This window comes from Diabrotica virgifera, chromosome 6 (assembly GCF_917563875.1).
Source record: "Diabrotica virgifera virgifera chromosome 6, PGI_DIABVI_V3a".
In the NCBI taxonomy this organism is placed as follows: Eukaryota; Metazoa; Arthropoda; class Insecta; order Coleoptera; family Chrysomelidae; genus Diabrotica; species Diabrotica virgifera.
In genome coordinates, this window is record NC_065448.1 from 218,424,254 (window position 1) to 218,440,053 (window position 15,800).

At 33.4% G+C, this 15,800-nt stretch overlaps 1 protein-coding gene across 4 annotated transcripts in view; it reads left to right on the plus strand.

Moving 5' to 3' along the window:
* LOC126887254 (putative ferric-chelate reductase 1 homolog) overlaps positions 1–15,800 on the plus strand; it is a 139,310-nt gene that overhangs the window by 75,528 nt on the left and 47,982 nt on the right. The window contains exon 1 of one of the 4 annotated variants that reach the window (XM_050654672.1): positions 11,791–11,808. The exons of the other annotated variants lie outside the window; for them this stretch is intronic. The gene's annotated coding sequence lies outside the window, so the exon portion shown is untranslated. Of the gene's footprint in view, positions 1–11,790; positions 11,809–15,800 lie in introns of those variants that run through there. 4 annotated transcript variants of the gene reach the window in all.

Genomic DNA, 15,800 nt, shown 5'->3' on the forward strand with positions numbered 1-15,800 from the left:
GTAGATATTTCCGATCGTTTTGATTATTCCTAGAGGTACCTCTCTTGCGTAAAATAAATGGATAACGTCCTTTAATTTGACCCTGTCAAATGCCTTCTTAAGGTCCACGAAACATAAGTATGCCGGTTTGTTGCATTCGAACGATTTTTTCTTGAATCTGCCTCATTATAAATATAGCGTCGGTGCATGATCTTCCCGACCTAAAACCTTGTTGTTCTTCTGCAAATGTTATAATTTTATTCAGTTTGTTTGTTATCACTTTGGTCGTTAATTTTAGTGTTGTGTTTAATAAATTTATTCCTCTGTAATTCTCCGGGTCCGATTTTTCCCCCTTTTTGAAGAGAGGTATTAGAATGCTTGATCTCCATTCTTGTGGTATTCTGTTCTGTTCTATTATTTTTTGGATTAGTTTTAATAATTGTTTGGTCAGGTCTTGTCCTCCATACTTTAGGAGTTCATTCGATATTCTGTCCTCTACTGGTGATTTTCTATTTTTTAATTTCCTTAATGCTTCCGTTACCTCTGCTTCTTCAATATTTGTTTTTTCGTTTGTTGTCACTTCAGGTGTTGGTGGTTCGTTATCGTTATCTTTAGCAAACAGGGATCGAAAATAGTCTGCCCAAGTTTCCTTCTGAATGTGTTTCGTGTTTATTAGTTCGTTCATCTCTTTTCTTTGTCCTCTGATCATTCTCCATATTTCCTTTTGTGTTCCGTAGAAGTCGTGTTCCATCTGTTTTGAGAAACTCTCCCAGTGTTCTCTTTTTATTTGTCTGACTAGAGTGTTTGTTTCGTTTCTAATTCTTTTATAGTGGTTGTATGCCTGTTGTGTTTGTTGTGTTCTGTATTGTAAAAAGGCTTTGTTCTTTTCTTCACATTTTATCTTCACTTCCTCTCGAAACCATGGGGATTTCTTTTTTGATAAATTGGTATTCGTTACTTTCCTCTCTCCAAGTGATTATGTTGCTGCGTTAATTATGTTACTTTTCTTTTGAGTTTTTCCCAGCTTTCCTCGATGTTATCGTTTTCTAGTATATCATTATCAGCAATCTTCTCTGATATTCTTTTTCTATATAAGTACTCCGTGGATTCCGTACTTAGTCCTTCGACTTTGATTAAAAATTTGTAATGTGAAAGCTGAAAAAAATGTGAAACAGCCTTTTTAGGCACGTGTCAAATGCCTCATATTTATAGATTTATAAAAAAATCAATTATACATAATTGTATAATTATAATTATAATTTCAAAAAAAATCATTTATACATCATGTACTCACAGTTACAACCTTTTCATCGTACGAAAACTGCCTCATATTTGTTACTAAAACTCAAAATCGAAATCTCATGCTATACCTGCCACATGTTTTAAAGATAATGATCTCATAAGAAGTATAAAAATGGCAAAAATCGCGTAATGTTTATTTATTTACCAACTTTATAGAAAGTAGTGACTAACCTCATATAATTTGTTTTTTTGCTTTATTATTGTTGGTAATCCCTACATTTTCCTCCAATTATTATTGTATTCCAAGGAATTTCATTTATTATGCGTAGTTTTTTTTTGGTTGACACTCCCATTTTAGATTATTAGTCATCGGGTTTTTCCTGATAGTTAAATGTACTAAAACACTTTAAATTATTCTTAAATTGATGTTTAATTATTTTATAAATGCCAGTGTTTCACAGATTATATTAATGAAAACATTTTACTACGTCTAAATGTTTATCAAATTTTTATGATTTTATGAGTAGGTATAATTGAATAGGTGACCGGTACAATTTTTATTGCTCTTGAGATTTTGTATAACTACGATGGCAAGGTGAAAAGTTGTTGGTCTATTAGAGAAATAGTGAAATTCATAAAATAGTTTACCAATTAAAGGGAGACTCTCAAGGAAAACCTCCATTACAGCGTCTCATTTGCCATGTGAAAGGCAATATTTTCAGTTTAACGTATAACTTGGTACTAAAATTATAAGTAATAACCAAGCGGTCTAACTGTGTATACTTTTACATGCATCTGATCAACGATGGAACTGACGTCACATACTGTTTACAAATTCTGACACTTAATTTGTGACACTCCTAGATTTTCCTAATATACTGTTATGATTTGCTTTCTATATGGTAGGGGAGCAAAGTATGCTAAATGTGCAGTCATTCGAGCGTTATGGGGACCTATTGGGTTGTGAAGAGTAGGTCCTAAAACCAAAAAAAGTTAAGTAAAATTTGCCATTTTAGTGGGTGCTTGCCATTTTTTAATTTAATTTTCCATTTCCAATAATCGTTTTTTCCGATTATAACGCCATCTATCCATAATTCGAAAAAATGTTTCGAATAAAAGTTACTTATTTTTACGTAAGGAATCCAAATCTGCAATAAAAAATGGGTGCTTCTATTTAAGATTTTAAAGTAACCCCCCACCCCACCTCCTTGGGGAGTCGTGTTTGGTGCCATTCGATAGATTTTTTAAAAGTATCGAATAAGTGTATTTTACAGTTTTTCGATCTGATGTTCATTTCGCGAAATATCGCGGGATTCGAATTTAAAATATTAAATTTACCCCCCACCCCTCTCCGTGGGAAGTCGTGTTTGGTATCATTCGATAGATTTTTAAAATATATTGAGCACATATTTTTTAGTTTTTCGATCTGTCATTTATTTTGCGACATATTCGCTTATTTCTTGTGAAACTTTGGGACTCACCCATTTCCTTACCCCCTGCTCAAATCGTCAGATTTTTGAAATATACACTCTTTTGCATGTACTTAACTTACCTTATCTTAATCTGACAATTTCGAGTATTTTTAAGGATAGATTTTTTTTTTCGGGCCCCCCTTAACGAACTCCCCTGTGTTAAGAGCCAATATATGGTAGAGCTTCATCTGCAGGGTACCAGGTTTCTCCCATATGCTAATCTGACGCGCTCGAGTAACTGCAAAAATCCCCGCTTGGGCTCCCTTACTTTTATTTTTTATTTGATCAATTATTTAATTAACGCAAATCATACATAAAAATATTAAGAAAAAATCTCAGGGTGCCTTTTGTCAAAAAAAAATTTAATTAAATTCTCTTAGGTTATACTTATCCTTTCTCGTGGCTTCAGTATCTCTTAGTTGATCCTTATCGGGATAAAATAGGAAAAGGAAATAAATAGAAAAATCATAAATAAACACATACAAATACCTTTATTATCAAAAGCAGTGCTCTATAAATTTATCGATTAAATCCTGTGGGCACAACTGTCCAAAAAAACCTTTACCATATAAAATTAATCTAATTCAAACAAATATTTATCGCTTTGTTCTTGATACCCTTAATAAAAAACAAACTAAACAAACAAATTTGGTATTCGCAAATTACTTATACTTCCTATTAAATTTTTGAAATGTTGGAATCTTAAATGCATATGCTTTTACGTAGAAAAATTTAACTTCTGGTTATAAAGAAAATCTATCACATAGGTTATTGACCGACCTTTTTGATTCACACACAATGATGTCTCCTCTTGACCCAAACAGCTCCTCCTTGTTGATTATGTTAGGCTACCAATCAAAGCCCTCTCCGTTCTCAGCAAACAATCCAGCAGGATATCAGCCACTATTGCTCCAAAACACAAGCCAGGCCTCTTTTTTGCCAGTACTCGTTCAATAACTCCAAAACTCTCTCCTCTCTTTCTCTCAACAATAATCTCCTGAGACCCAAGTATCTTTTTTTACTTGGTGTCACAAATAATTTTAATAACGATAATTCTTGTAACTTACTCTCTTGGACTTTACAGAATCAAAGAGGTATTTCTTCTCGATTTGATTTATCTCTCGTTACACTTTTCAGCTACTCTCACTATCAAAACCACCACTAGTACTTGCTTCTGAACTACTCACGAAAACTTTTGACTGCTCCTCTCGGCTGCCGGTAACACAATAATCCCTCTTTCCAAAACTATCTGAAAATTCAACCTTCTCTCCTTCCCATTCCAAATTTTTAAACCAATTAGAGACATTTCTTCTTCCCCATTCTTTTTTTCATTCGAAACACCCACTCATACTTTCAAAAATATTCCTACCATCATAATAATTACTTTCGGGAAATTCTACAAAATTTACTCGGGGTTAAACAAAAAGAGATTAAAATTTCAAACTTTCTTTATCTTAATTTTCTAAGAACTAATTACCTATGGCTTCTACCTTTCCCGTAATAAACAATCGGTTTATAATAATAATCCTAAATAACTTTCACTTCACTTTTATTTACAAATGTTTTTAATATTCTTCATGGAGAAATTCATTAAGGAGAAACCACCTTGCATGAAAGCTAACTTCTAATAAATATTTACAAATCAATATACAGGGTGTATCAAATTTATGTGCCCGCGTTATATTAAAAAAATTAAAAATTTTTATTCTATCTTTGATTGATAAATTGAAACAAAATAATACTCATTCCTAATTTTATCCTTTTTTGTTACTCCACTCATCCTATGAATTCCTCTGGAAGTCTTTTTCTTCTTCTTTGTGCGACTAGAATTACTCCTGTGGCTGCACATGGATTCGCTCCCGGGTTCAGGTAGGAAGACCTAACCCTTCGGTCATAACTTAACTTTCGGGTATGAGTTTTGGAGCCAACTCGTGTACAATAAAAGTGGTTTTATAGGGGTTGGGAGCGAATCCATGTGCGCCGACTCCTGTTAGTCTGCCTCTTATTCTGTTTCAGTTGTTGTTGACTGTACATTGTCTTTCCACCTTTTCGGCGGCCTTCCTACGGGTCTTCTGCTATACGACTTGTTGTTTTTACAGATGTTCGCTAATCTATCTGGCTCCATTCAGTTTACATGTTCGTTCCAGTTTTTCTTTCTTGTTTTTATCCACCTGTTAATATTTTGAATTTTGCATCGTTCTCGTTTACTTCTGTTGCTTTGTCTGGCTCTTAATGATATGCCCGCTATTGATCTTATTACTTTTATTTCGATACTGTTGATTTGTTGTTTCGTCTTTCTTGTATCGGTCCTCGTCTCCGCTGCATATGTTAGGATAGGTCTTATTGTTGTATTGTATATTTTTATTTTGCTTTTCAGTTTTCGTGGTCGGATATTTGTTTCTCCATATGGTTTCTCGGAAGCAACCACTTACTCTTGCCGCTTTTGTTGCTTGTGTTGTGGTCTCTGTTCTTACATTCCTGTCACTAGTGATCTCTACTCCTAGCTAATCATCTCTGGAAGTCTCTTTATTATATCAAAAGACTTTCCTGTATGAAGGGGAGAGAATTTTAATTTTTTTTATTTTATTAATCAATTAGGTATCACAAATCATCTTTAAAAACGTAAACGTTTTCGAAGGACTTGATAATAAAGACAATAGTTATAACAACGGTTTTAATTATTTGAAACTTTTGCTAAAACTTGTTCCACTATATATTACTACTATTATTGCAATATCCAACACTTAAAAATGACCTACTTACTTATTTAGCTGATAAAATGATGCGTTTACCTTACATTAGAAACATTCGTTGTAACCGGAATCGTTACTTTTAATAACAATGTTTATAGCAACTTTTATTAATATGAAAAATATATGCAATGCTCTTATTTCGTCAAAGCTAAACCTTGTGCTATATTTTTTGTCGCGGGCGCAAGAAAATGTCAACTCGTTGCGTTTCTTGTAACAAATATACATAATCAGATTTCGTGTTTAACAGAGTGTGGAAAGCAATAATGTATTCAAAAATGGCTTTTCAATGTCAGAGTGGTAAACATCCTTGTGGAATTCCAGTTTTGTTACTCATAAATTGTACATTCATAATAAAAGAGTGATATATGTTGATTATGAAGTGCCCAGAATGAAGACAATAATAATTAAAATGTATAAACATTTTCAATTTCTTTGCAACACGAAAATGCAGCAGCTGCATAATAGTCTGAAGTCGGAGAGTGCAGGAAGAGTCTATACCGGTTTCGGAAGTCTTTTCCCCGTCATCAGTAGTCCAATATCCTCTTCTCTCCGATTTCTCCAGGTCTCATACTTTGGGCCTTTCCTAATTGCAAAGAACGAAATGTCACGGATATACTAGAGCCATCTACCGAAAAACAAAGTAAGTTATCAATGAAGTAGCACAGAAAACGACAATAAATATCGTTGCCATACCACCAGATTGACAACAGTTGGAATACTTTCTTTGGTTACAACCTCCCGAGATTTTCAAAAATTATAAATCATACAGGATGCCGAGGAAATTAAGATGAGAGAATTTTAAATAATTCACAACCCATCTGCTCAGCGTGGTAAAAGTTCCAACAAGAAAGATGCCTTAGTACTCAACAAAAGAGTAAATGAATTAAAATGAATAAACATTTTCAATTTATTTGTAACACGAAAATGCAGCAGCTGCATAATAATCTGGTTAAATCGGAGAGTGCAGGGAGAGTCATATCTTCTTCTCTCCGATTTCCCCAGGTCTCTTAATTATTGTAGTTAGTCAAAAGAGACAGGAACGAGAATTCGAATTGCTATCCTCTGATGCTTTGTAAATATAAAGCAAAACACTCAAAACAGAGTGATGAATGAGTTGACAGGGGGATCTATAATTGAATCAACGATTTGTCGTTCACCGTTATAACCATCTTTAGCGAACTAATTCCTTTTATACCCACAAAAGTGAATACAAATAAAATTAAATTAAAGATGATTCAGATTTTATTACAGAACAGGGCCTCTACTATTAAACTATGCGGTTTAGCATGAACAAATTGAACAACCCTCTATACAAAATTGTTCTACATTAAATTTGAAAAAAAAAGGCCCAATGCATAATCCTTCTAAAATGAATGGTTCCACGGACTAACCCAAACATCCAAAGTAAAAGTTTTCATCCTGCACCAAATTGTTCTGTATGGCCCACATATTGTTAAGTAAAAAGTTACACAATTTTGAGCGTCGGGTTTGGGGGGAGAAGTCGGTAAATTAGTAGTTTTTTTACGTTTTTCGTCAATATTTCTAAAACTATGCTTTAGCCTAAACAATGTTATATACAAAAATGTTCTACATGAAATTTAAAACAAAAAATGCTGTATATATAATTGTTATAAAATCAACGGTTCCAGAGTTACGGAGGGTGAAAAGTGGAGGTTTTCGATTCTTTTTATATTTTTTGGGCAATGTATGGTGTAACTATACCAAAAACCAAGACATCCAAAGTGAAAGTTATCCTCCAACACCAAATTGTTCTATATGGTCCGCATAATGTTCAGAAAAAAGTCACACCATTTTAAGCGTCGGGTTGGGGGGGAGATGGGGGAGAAATCGGTAAATTCGTAGTTTTTTACTTTGTAAAACTTATGTAAAAATTAACTTAGAACCTTCATATTACACGGAATGCTGAGACTTCTGGCGCTTAAATCATACCCTAAACAAAGCAAATGGTAAAATAGTTTAAAAGTTATTTAATTTGTTTATCCCAAATTAATTTTTTTGCAACACTATAAGGTCAGAAAATGATGAAGTTACAGTAATACTTTGAATAGTTTATGAAAGAAGAAGATTTACACTATTAATTTGATTAAAAAAAATGACAAAAAATAATTCTAAATATCGCAAAATTATTTTGCAAGAACATGTGAATTGTCCCCAATTATCCTAGGACAATTGTTTTTTTTTTCTAAATGTGCATAAAAATTTAGTCTACTCTTTTTAAATATAAAAAAATAATTTTTCTAAGAGACGGTTAAAAAGTTATTCTAATTATTGTTTAGAAGTAAGCAAAAAATTGACATGTTTTTCCAAATAATTTTACACTGTTTATAATTACTTTTTGTACTTTTTTTTTAATTAAGTTAATAGTAAAAATGTTCTGCTTTCATAAACTTTTCGAAGTATTAGCGTATCCTCATAATTTTCTGACTTATTGTGTTGCAAAAAAAATGAATTTGAGATAAACAAATTAAATAACTTTTAAACAATTTGACCAATTTCTTTGAAATTTAGAAAATAATTTAAGCACCAGAAGTCTCAGCATTCCGTGTAATAAGAAGGTTCTAAGTTAGTTTTTACATGAGTTATGAATATTTATAAAAACTCAAAATTCATGATTTTGCAATTTTCTAAGCAACCAATAAGGATAGACATATTCAGCGAACGCCATATTGAAGTTTTTTATACGATTTATGAGTTTCTTACTCTCAAAGGACCCCGCACAAACCTTATGGAAAATAGGTCCCAGTGGATTTCGTTCATACTTTAGGAAAATACTCTTTGAAGCATCCTGATAAAAAGTTCTCATGGGCACAACTCAATCGTACATATGAAGGATTTTCAAGATATAGAGGCCCAAACTCGGAAAATTATAAGATTTACGGGGTATTCCAATTCCGTGAGTTACTGGTTATTTGGCAACATGTAGAAGTTTGGATCAAGGACAAGTACTAGTGGTCTATGATTTTTTCCTGGCTATCCAATGGCGACCTTTACTTTGGCCTTGACCTTCAACGGACGCGATCTTCTAGAGTTTTGAGGGTTTTCGGCATTCAATTGTTATAAACAGATTACTCATGGGTTTTTGGGATAGCTAAACACGAATATGCCATCAGAATTGCCCTCAATATTTCTAAAACTATGCTTTAGCGTAAACAATGTTATGTACAAAAATGTTCTACATGAAATTTAAAACAAAAAATGTTGTATACATAATTGTTATAAAATCAACGGTTCCAGAGTTACGGAGGGTGAAAAGTGGAGGTTTTCGATTCTTTTTATATTTTTTGGGCAATGTATGGTATAACTATACCAAAAACCAAGACATCCAAAGTGAAAGTTATCCTCCAACACCAAATTGTTCTATATGGTTCACATAATGTTCAGAAAAAAGTCACACCATTTTGAGCTTCGGGTTGGGGGGGGGGAGATGGGGGAGAAATCGGTAAATACGTAGTTTTTTACTTTTTACGTCAATATTTCTAAAACTATGCGGTTTAGCATGTACAACCTTCTATACAAAAATGTTCAACAGTAAATTTGAAATAAAAAAGGTCCTATGCATAATCCTTCTAAAATGAACGGTTCCAAAGTTACGGAGGTAGTATAGTACAGCTGGTCCCAAAGAGGCCTAACTCAAACATCCAAAGTAAAAGTTTTCCTAAAACACCAAATTATTATATATGGTCCACATCTCATTCAGTAAAAAGTTACACCATTTTGAGCGTCCGGTTTGGGGGGGGGGGGGTGATGGGGGAGAAGTCGGTAAATTAGTAGTCTTTTACGTTTTTCGTCAATATATCTAAAGTGTATATCTTAGTGTAAACAATGTTCTATAGAAGAATGTTCTACATAAAATTTAAAACAAAAAAGGTCGTATACATAATTGTTATAAAATCAACGTTTCCAGAGTTACGGAAGGTAAAATTGGAGGTTTTCAATCCTTTTTATATTTTTTGGGCAATTTATAATATTATTACTGATGAAAAAAAATTTTCTTTAACAAGAAATTTTCTTTTCTTGTGTTTTGTAAATAAAATTTGCTATTTCAGTGGCCGATGGTATGTTAGTGATAAACCCTTGAAGAAACGTCAACCTTACCACCCAAAATCATCATCAATTGCCCAAAAAAATATAAAAAGTATCGAAAACCTCCACTTTCACCCCCCGTAACTCTGGAACCGTTGATTTCATGTAGAACAATTTTGTATAGAACATTGTTTACGCTAAAGCATAGCTTTAGAAATATTGACGAAATACGTAAAGAAACTACTAATTTACCGACTTCTCACCTATCTCCCCCCAAACCGAACGCTCAAAATGGTGTAACTTTTTACTGAATAATATGTTAACCATATAGAACAATTTGGTGTTGAAGGAAAACTTTTACTTTGGATGTCTGGGTTAGGCCTTTTTTGGACCAATTATACTATACTACCTAATACTAATTATACCAATTATACTATACTTTGGAATGGTTCCAAAGGTACTGGTACCTTTGGAAACATTCATTTTAGAAGGATTATGCATAGTGCCTTTTTTATTTCAAATTTAATGTAGAACAATTTTGTATAAAGGGTTGTTCATGCTAAACCGCATAGTTTTAGAAATATTGACGAAAAACGTAAACACTACGAATTAAGAGATTTCTCCCCCTCTCCCCCCAAACCCGATGCTCAAAATGGTGTGACTTTTTTCTGAACATTATGTGGACCGTATAGAACAATTTTGTGTTGGAGGATAACTTTCACTTTGGATGTCTGGGTTTGGGTCTAACTTTACCATACTATATGTATTTATACATATTTCGGTTTTAACTTAGTCTCGTCGGAGCACCTTTGTAGAGGCACTGAACTGGAATAAAATATTTTCCATCTCTTGGGTGTAATTATTAAAATAATTACCAAAGATGCAACTAGCATCATCTATGAATAGTTAGTCAAAAGAAGTTTTTATACCCACTTTTGCGGGTATCAAAGGAAGGTTATCACGGTGAATGACAGGTCGTGAATGCAAACGGTGAACGAGAGGTCGTGGATGAAATTATAGATCCCCTTGTCGACTCTGTTTTGCTTTATATTTACATCTTAAAAGGCATCAGAACATAACAATTCGAATTTTAGTTCCTGCTTCTTTTGACTAACTATTCATAGATGGTGCTAGTTGCATCTTTGGTACTATCACATTTGTAATCTTTGGTGACACATTGTATCTCCCTGTATTGACTCTCTATATAACTTTATCCATGCTTAGATTAAAAAGCATGTCCCGTAGTGAATTCCCCTGTCTTATTCCATTGCCTGTATTCCAGGTTCCGTAAGTTGTCCATCTATTCTGATTTCTATGACGTTTTCATTTGGATTTAAATGTCCAACGGATTCTCTTTGATGTACAAGAGATGTATTAAATCTTTAAGTCGTACTTTGTCAAATGCTTTCTTCAAGTAAATCAAACGTATGAATGCGGATCTATTATATTCTAGTGTTGGATGAATCAGTGTGAACGGTCAACAAAAACAGAATGAGTAAAAACATACAGCTATCTTGGTACGAACGTCAATGAAAATTGGGACCATTCCCTAGAAATCAAACAGGATGCAGAAAGCAAGATCTGCATTTAAAAAATGGCTAGGCTATTTAAATGACATAATTTATCAATACCCACAAAAAAACTGGTTACTACGATGTTATATCTTTCCTATACTGTTGTATGAAGTTGAGTCGTGGACCCTTACAAACGCCACCTGCAAGAAAATTGAGGCTTTCGAAATGTGGTTTTATCGTCGAATCCAGAAGGTATCTTATACCGGCCACGTTACTAAACAGGGTTGTAAGATAGTCACAGAACAGCAAAAATATTAATGACAGTTTCAATTACACTTTGTAGATAAAGAAATTTTTCGTTAAAAGGTATTTTAAATAAACTTACATTATGACAATTACTAATTACCAATATATTTTCCCAATCGGCAATTTCGCAAAATTATACCTATAATAATAATTAATATAGTTCATTGCGGTTTTCTATCTGACCACAATAATATGTTTCCAGTTTGCATCATGATCCTGACTATCGCAAATCTAGAATTAAAACAACGTAAATCCATTATCAAAATGCGTTTTTCGTGTATCTGTGTGGCTTTTCGATATTCATAAAACATTACATCATGACGTTATGTTTTATCTCCTTTGTCGGTCATATTCTCGGCACTAATCGTACTACAGCCAATTTTTTATCATATATTTTTTATGAAATGATTACTACCTATATAATACCAGTCCACATAACTTCGGCAAATCCACCTTACACCGAGAGTGCTTCCACCAGCAATACAAGATCAAAAAACGGTAAATTTTTGCTTTTTCGTCTATTACCAAAAAGTTAAGCATTTTAAACAAATTTAAGAGTAAGAAACTCATAAATCGTATAAGAAACTTCAATATGGCGTTCGTTGAATATGTCTATCCTTATTGGTTGCTTAGAAAATTGCAAAATAAATTATAAATTTTGAGTTTTTAAAAGTTGTAAAAATTAACTTAGAACCTTCATATTACACGGAATGCTGAGACTTCTGGCGCTTAAATCATACCTTAAACAAAGCAATTGGTAAAATAGTTTAAAAGTTATTTAATTTGTTTATCCCAAATTAATTTTTTTGCAACACTATAAGGTCAGAAAATGATGAAGTTACAGTAATACTTTGAATAGTTTATGAAAGAAGAAGATTTACACTATTAATTTGATTTAAAAAAATGACAAAAAATAATTCTAAATATTGCAAAATTATTTTGCAAGAACATGTGAATTGTCCCCAATTATCCTAGGACAATTGTTTTTTTTTTCTAAATGTGTATAAAAATTTAGTCTACTCTTTCTAAATATGAAAAAATAATTTTTCTAAGAGACGGTTAAAAAGTTATTCTAATTATTGTTTAGAAGTAAGCAAAAAATTGACATGTTTTTTCAAAATAATTTTACACTGTTTATAATTACTTTTTGTACTTTTTTTTGAATTAAGTTAATAGTATAAATGTTCTGCTTTCATAAACTTTTCGAAGTATTAGCGTATCCTCATTATTTTCTGACTTATTGTGTTGCAAAAAAAATGAATTTGAGATAAACAAATTAAATAACTTTTAAACAATTTGACCAATTGCTTTGAAATTTAGAAAATAATTTAAGCACCATAAGTCTCAGCATTCCGTGTAATAAGAAGGTTCTAAGTTAGTTTTTACATGAGTTATGAATACATATTTATAAAAACTCAAAATTTATGATTTTGCAATTTTCTAAGCAACCAATAAGGATAGACATATTCAGCGAACGCCATATTGAAGTTTTTTATACGATTTATGAGTTTCTTACTCTCAAAGGACCCCGCACAAACCTTATGGAAAATAGGTCCTAGTGGATTTCGTTCATACTTTAGGAAAATACTCTTTGAAGCATCCTGATAAAAATTTCTCATGGGCACAACTCAATCGTATAAAGGATTTTCAAGATATAGAGGCTCAAACTCGGAAAATTATAAGATTTACGGGGTATTCCAATTCCGTGAGTTACTGGTTATTTGGCAACATGTAGAAGTTTGGATCAAGGACAAGTACTAGTGGTCTATGATTTTTTCCTGGCTATCCAATGGCGACCTTTACTTTGACCTTGACCTTCAACGGACGCCATCTTCTAGAGTTTTGAGGGTTTTCGGCATTCAATTGTTATAAACAGATTACTCATGGGTTTTTGGGATAGCTAAACACGAATATGCCATCAGAACCGACTCCCGGAGCACCTGATTTCCAAGGTCAATAAAAGGGGCTCCTAGTGTTTCGAGGGTCTTTGGTACTACATTAATGCAAACGGATTAGTTATAGGTTTTTGGGGTTGCTGAACACGAATACGTGATCAGCACAGACACAGGAGCACCTGGTGCCTAAGACAGGTTATCTTCTGGAGTTTCGGAGGAATCAAATGGATTATAGGTTTTTGGGGTTGCTGAACATGCATACACTCTCAGATCCGACCCACGAATCACATTGTGCCTACGGCACAATGTGATCACGTATTCGTGTTCAGCAACCCCAAAAACCTATAATTAATCCCTTTTCATCAATGTAGTACCAAAGACCCTCGAAACTCCAGGAGCCCCTTTCATTGACCTTCGAAACCAGGTGCTCCGGGAGTCGGTTCTGGTGGCATATTCGTGTTAATGACCTCAAAAAACTCTCCAGTAATTCATTTGCATCAATTAAATGCCGAAAACCATCGAAACTCTAGAAGATGACGTCCCTTGCAGTGGCCCTGGCCTGGCAACCACGTCATCCGGAGGGCAATTCTGATGGCATATTCGTGTTTTGCGATCCCAAAAACCCATGAGTAATCTGTTTATATCAATTTAATGCCTAAAGCCCTCGAAACTCTAGATGATGACGTCCGTTGAAGGTCAAGGTCGCCATTGGATAGCCAGGAAAAAATCCTAGACTACTAGTACTTTTTCTTGATCCAAACTTCTACATGTTGCCAAATAACCAGTAACTTACGGAATTGGAATACCCCGTAAATCTTATAATTTTCCGAGTTTGGACCTCTATATTTTGAAAATCCTTTATACGATTGAGTTGTGCCCATGAGAATCAGGATGCTTCAAAGAGTATTTTTCCAAAGTATGAACGAAATCCACTGGGACCTATTTTCCATAAGGTTTGTGCGGGGTCCTTTGTTTAAAATGCTTAATTTTTTGGTAATAGACGAAAAAAGCGAAAATTTACCGTTTTTTGATCTTCATTTGTTTATAACTATATATATCATCAAAATCGGCTGCAGAAACATATAGGCTATTATTATAGATTTCCATACTACTCAAAAAATTTGGTTTCGGCCTGGAGGGGGATGTGTGACGAGAAAAATCTAATTTCTCTGGACTATAGACGCGCTTTAAAAAGACCAAAATAAATATGTATACTTCCGGGTTTAATATCAGTTCCGGTTAAAACGATGTAACCGGAAGGGTCAAATTATAGTCGTAGAAATAGTACATGTGATATATAAGTCATCGCGTATTGAAAAGTCGAGCATGAATATTTATTTTGGCAAAATATGAAAAGTTTAGCAAACATGACTCAAAATTAGTGAAAACGTAAAACAATCGACGCAGATTTTCGCAAAGAGTTCTAAACTATATATAGTTTAGTTCTAGCAGCCGTAGAGGTAACATCGTTTAATAGTGGCTTGTGAATTTAACCAATATAAGTTAAAAGTTAAACAGTTTTTATTGTAAACACAACTGTAAGTAGAAAAACTTAATTTTTAAAAAAGAAATACAATTTACATTTCAACGTTCTACTCAATCGAAACCAGAATATTGCCTTAGAACAGTTGAATAGTTTTTACTATAAACACACCTGTAAGGAGAAAAACCCAATTTTTAAACAAGAAATACAATCTACATTTCAGCGATCTACTTAATTGAAACTTGAGTATTGCCTTAGACAAAAACTTAAGTAATTAGTGGTACCTTTAATAGTACGGTTAATATTACTATAATGGATTTAAATTGTCAGGCATGCCATAAAATTATAACACCGACAGATGGTAGCAAACTGGAATGTTCTGGATGCAAAACAACATGGCACGGTGTTTGTGCTCAACCTCAACCCTTAAATTTTTCACCTGCAACCTTGTTGACATGGAAGTGTCAAAATTGTACCACAGAAGCAGATGCTAGCACAATGCACTTCAACGCAATTATGGCTCAGCTTGCTAATTTAAGTAACGCTATCGCAACATGTAACACTCGAATGTCTGACTTACATAATTTAGTAAATTCTCAGTCGACAAAAATTGACGCTTGCATCTCGGAAATAGCGGTTCTAAGAAGAGAAAACGAACAGCTAAAAATTAAAATCCAGAAAATAGAATCCTCTCCTCCCGAAAATATCCTTATAGAGCTGGCTGATAGAAAACAAAGGGAAAAAAATGTTTTGCTCATGGGTGTTCCAGAAAATACAGAATCCGATGAAGTTAATGCACAACAAATATTAAATCAGGTAGCTCCTAACTTACAAATAGCTTCGCATCGCCGGCTTGGCTTTACTCGCCAAGATATGAAACCAAGGCCGCTGAAAGTTACTATGATGTCCAGTGAAGATGCCCTTTTTGTTCTTAAAAATAAATCTAAACTGAATCAAAACTCAAACTCAAACATATACATAAAACAAGATCTGACACCTTGCCAGTCAAAATATCTAGCTGAATTACGAACAGAGCTACAAAGTCGTATAGATAATGGGGAGAAAAATTTAACGATTAGATACATAAACAAAATACCTAGAATTACTACAAG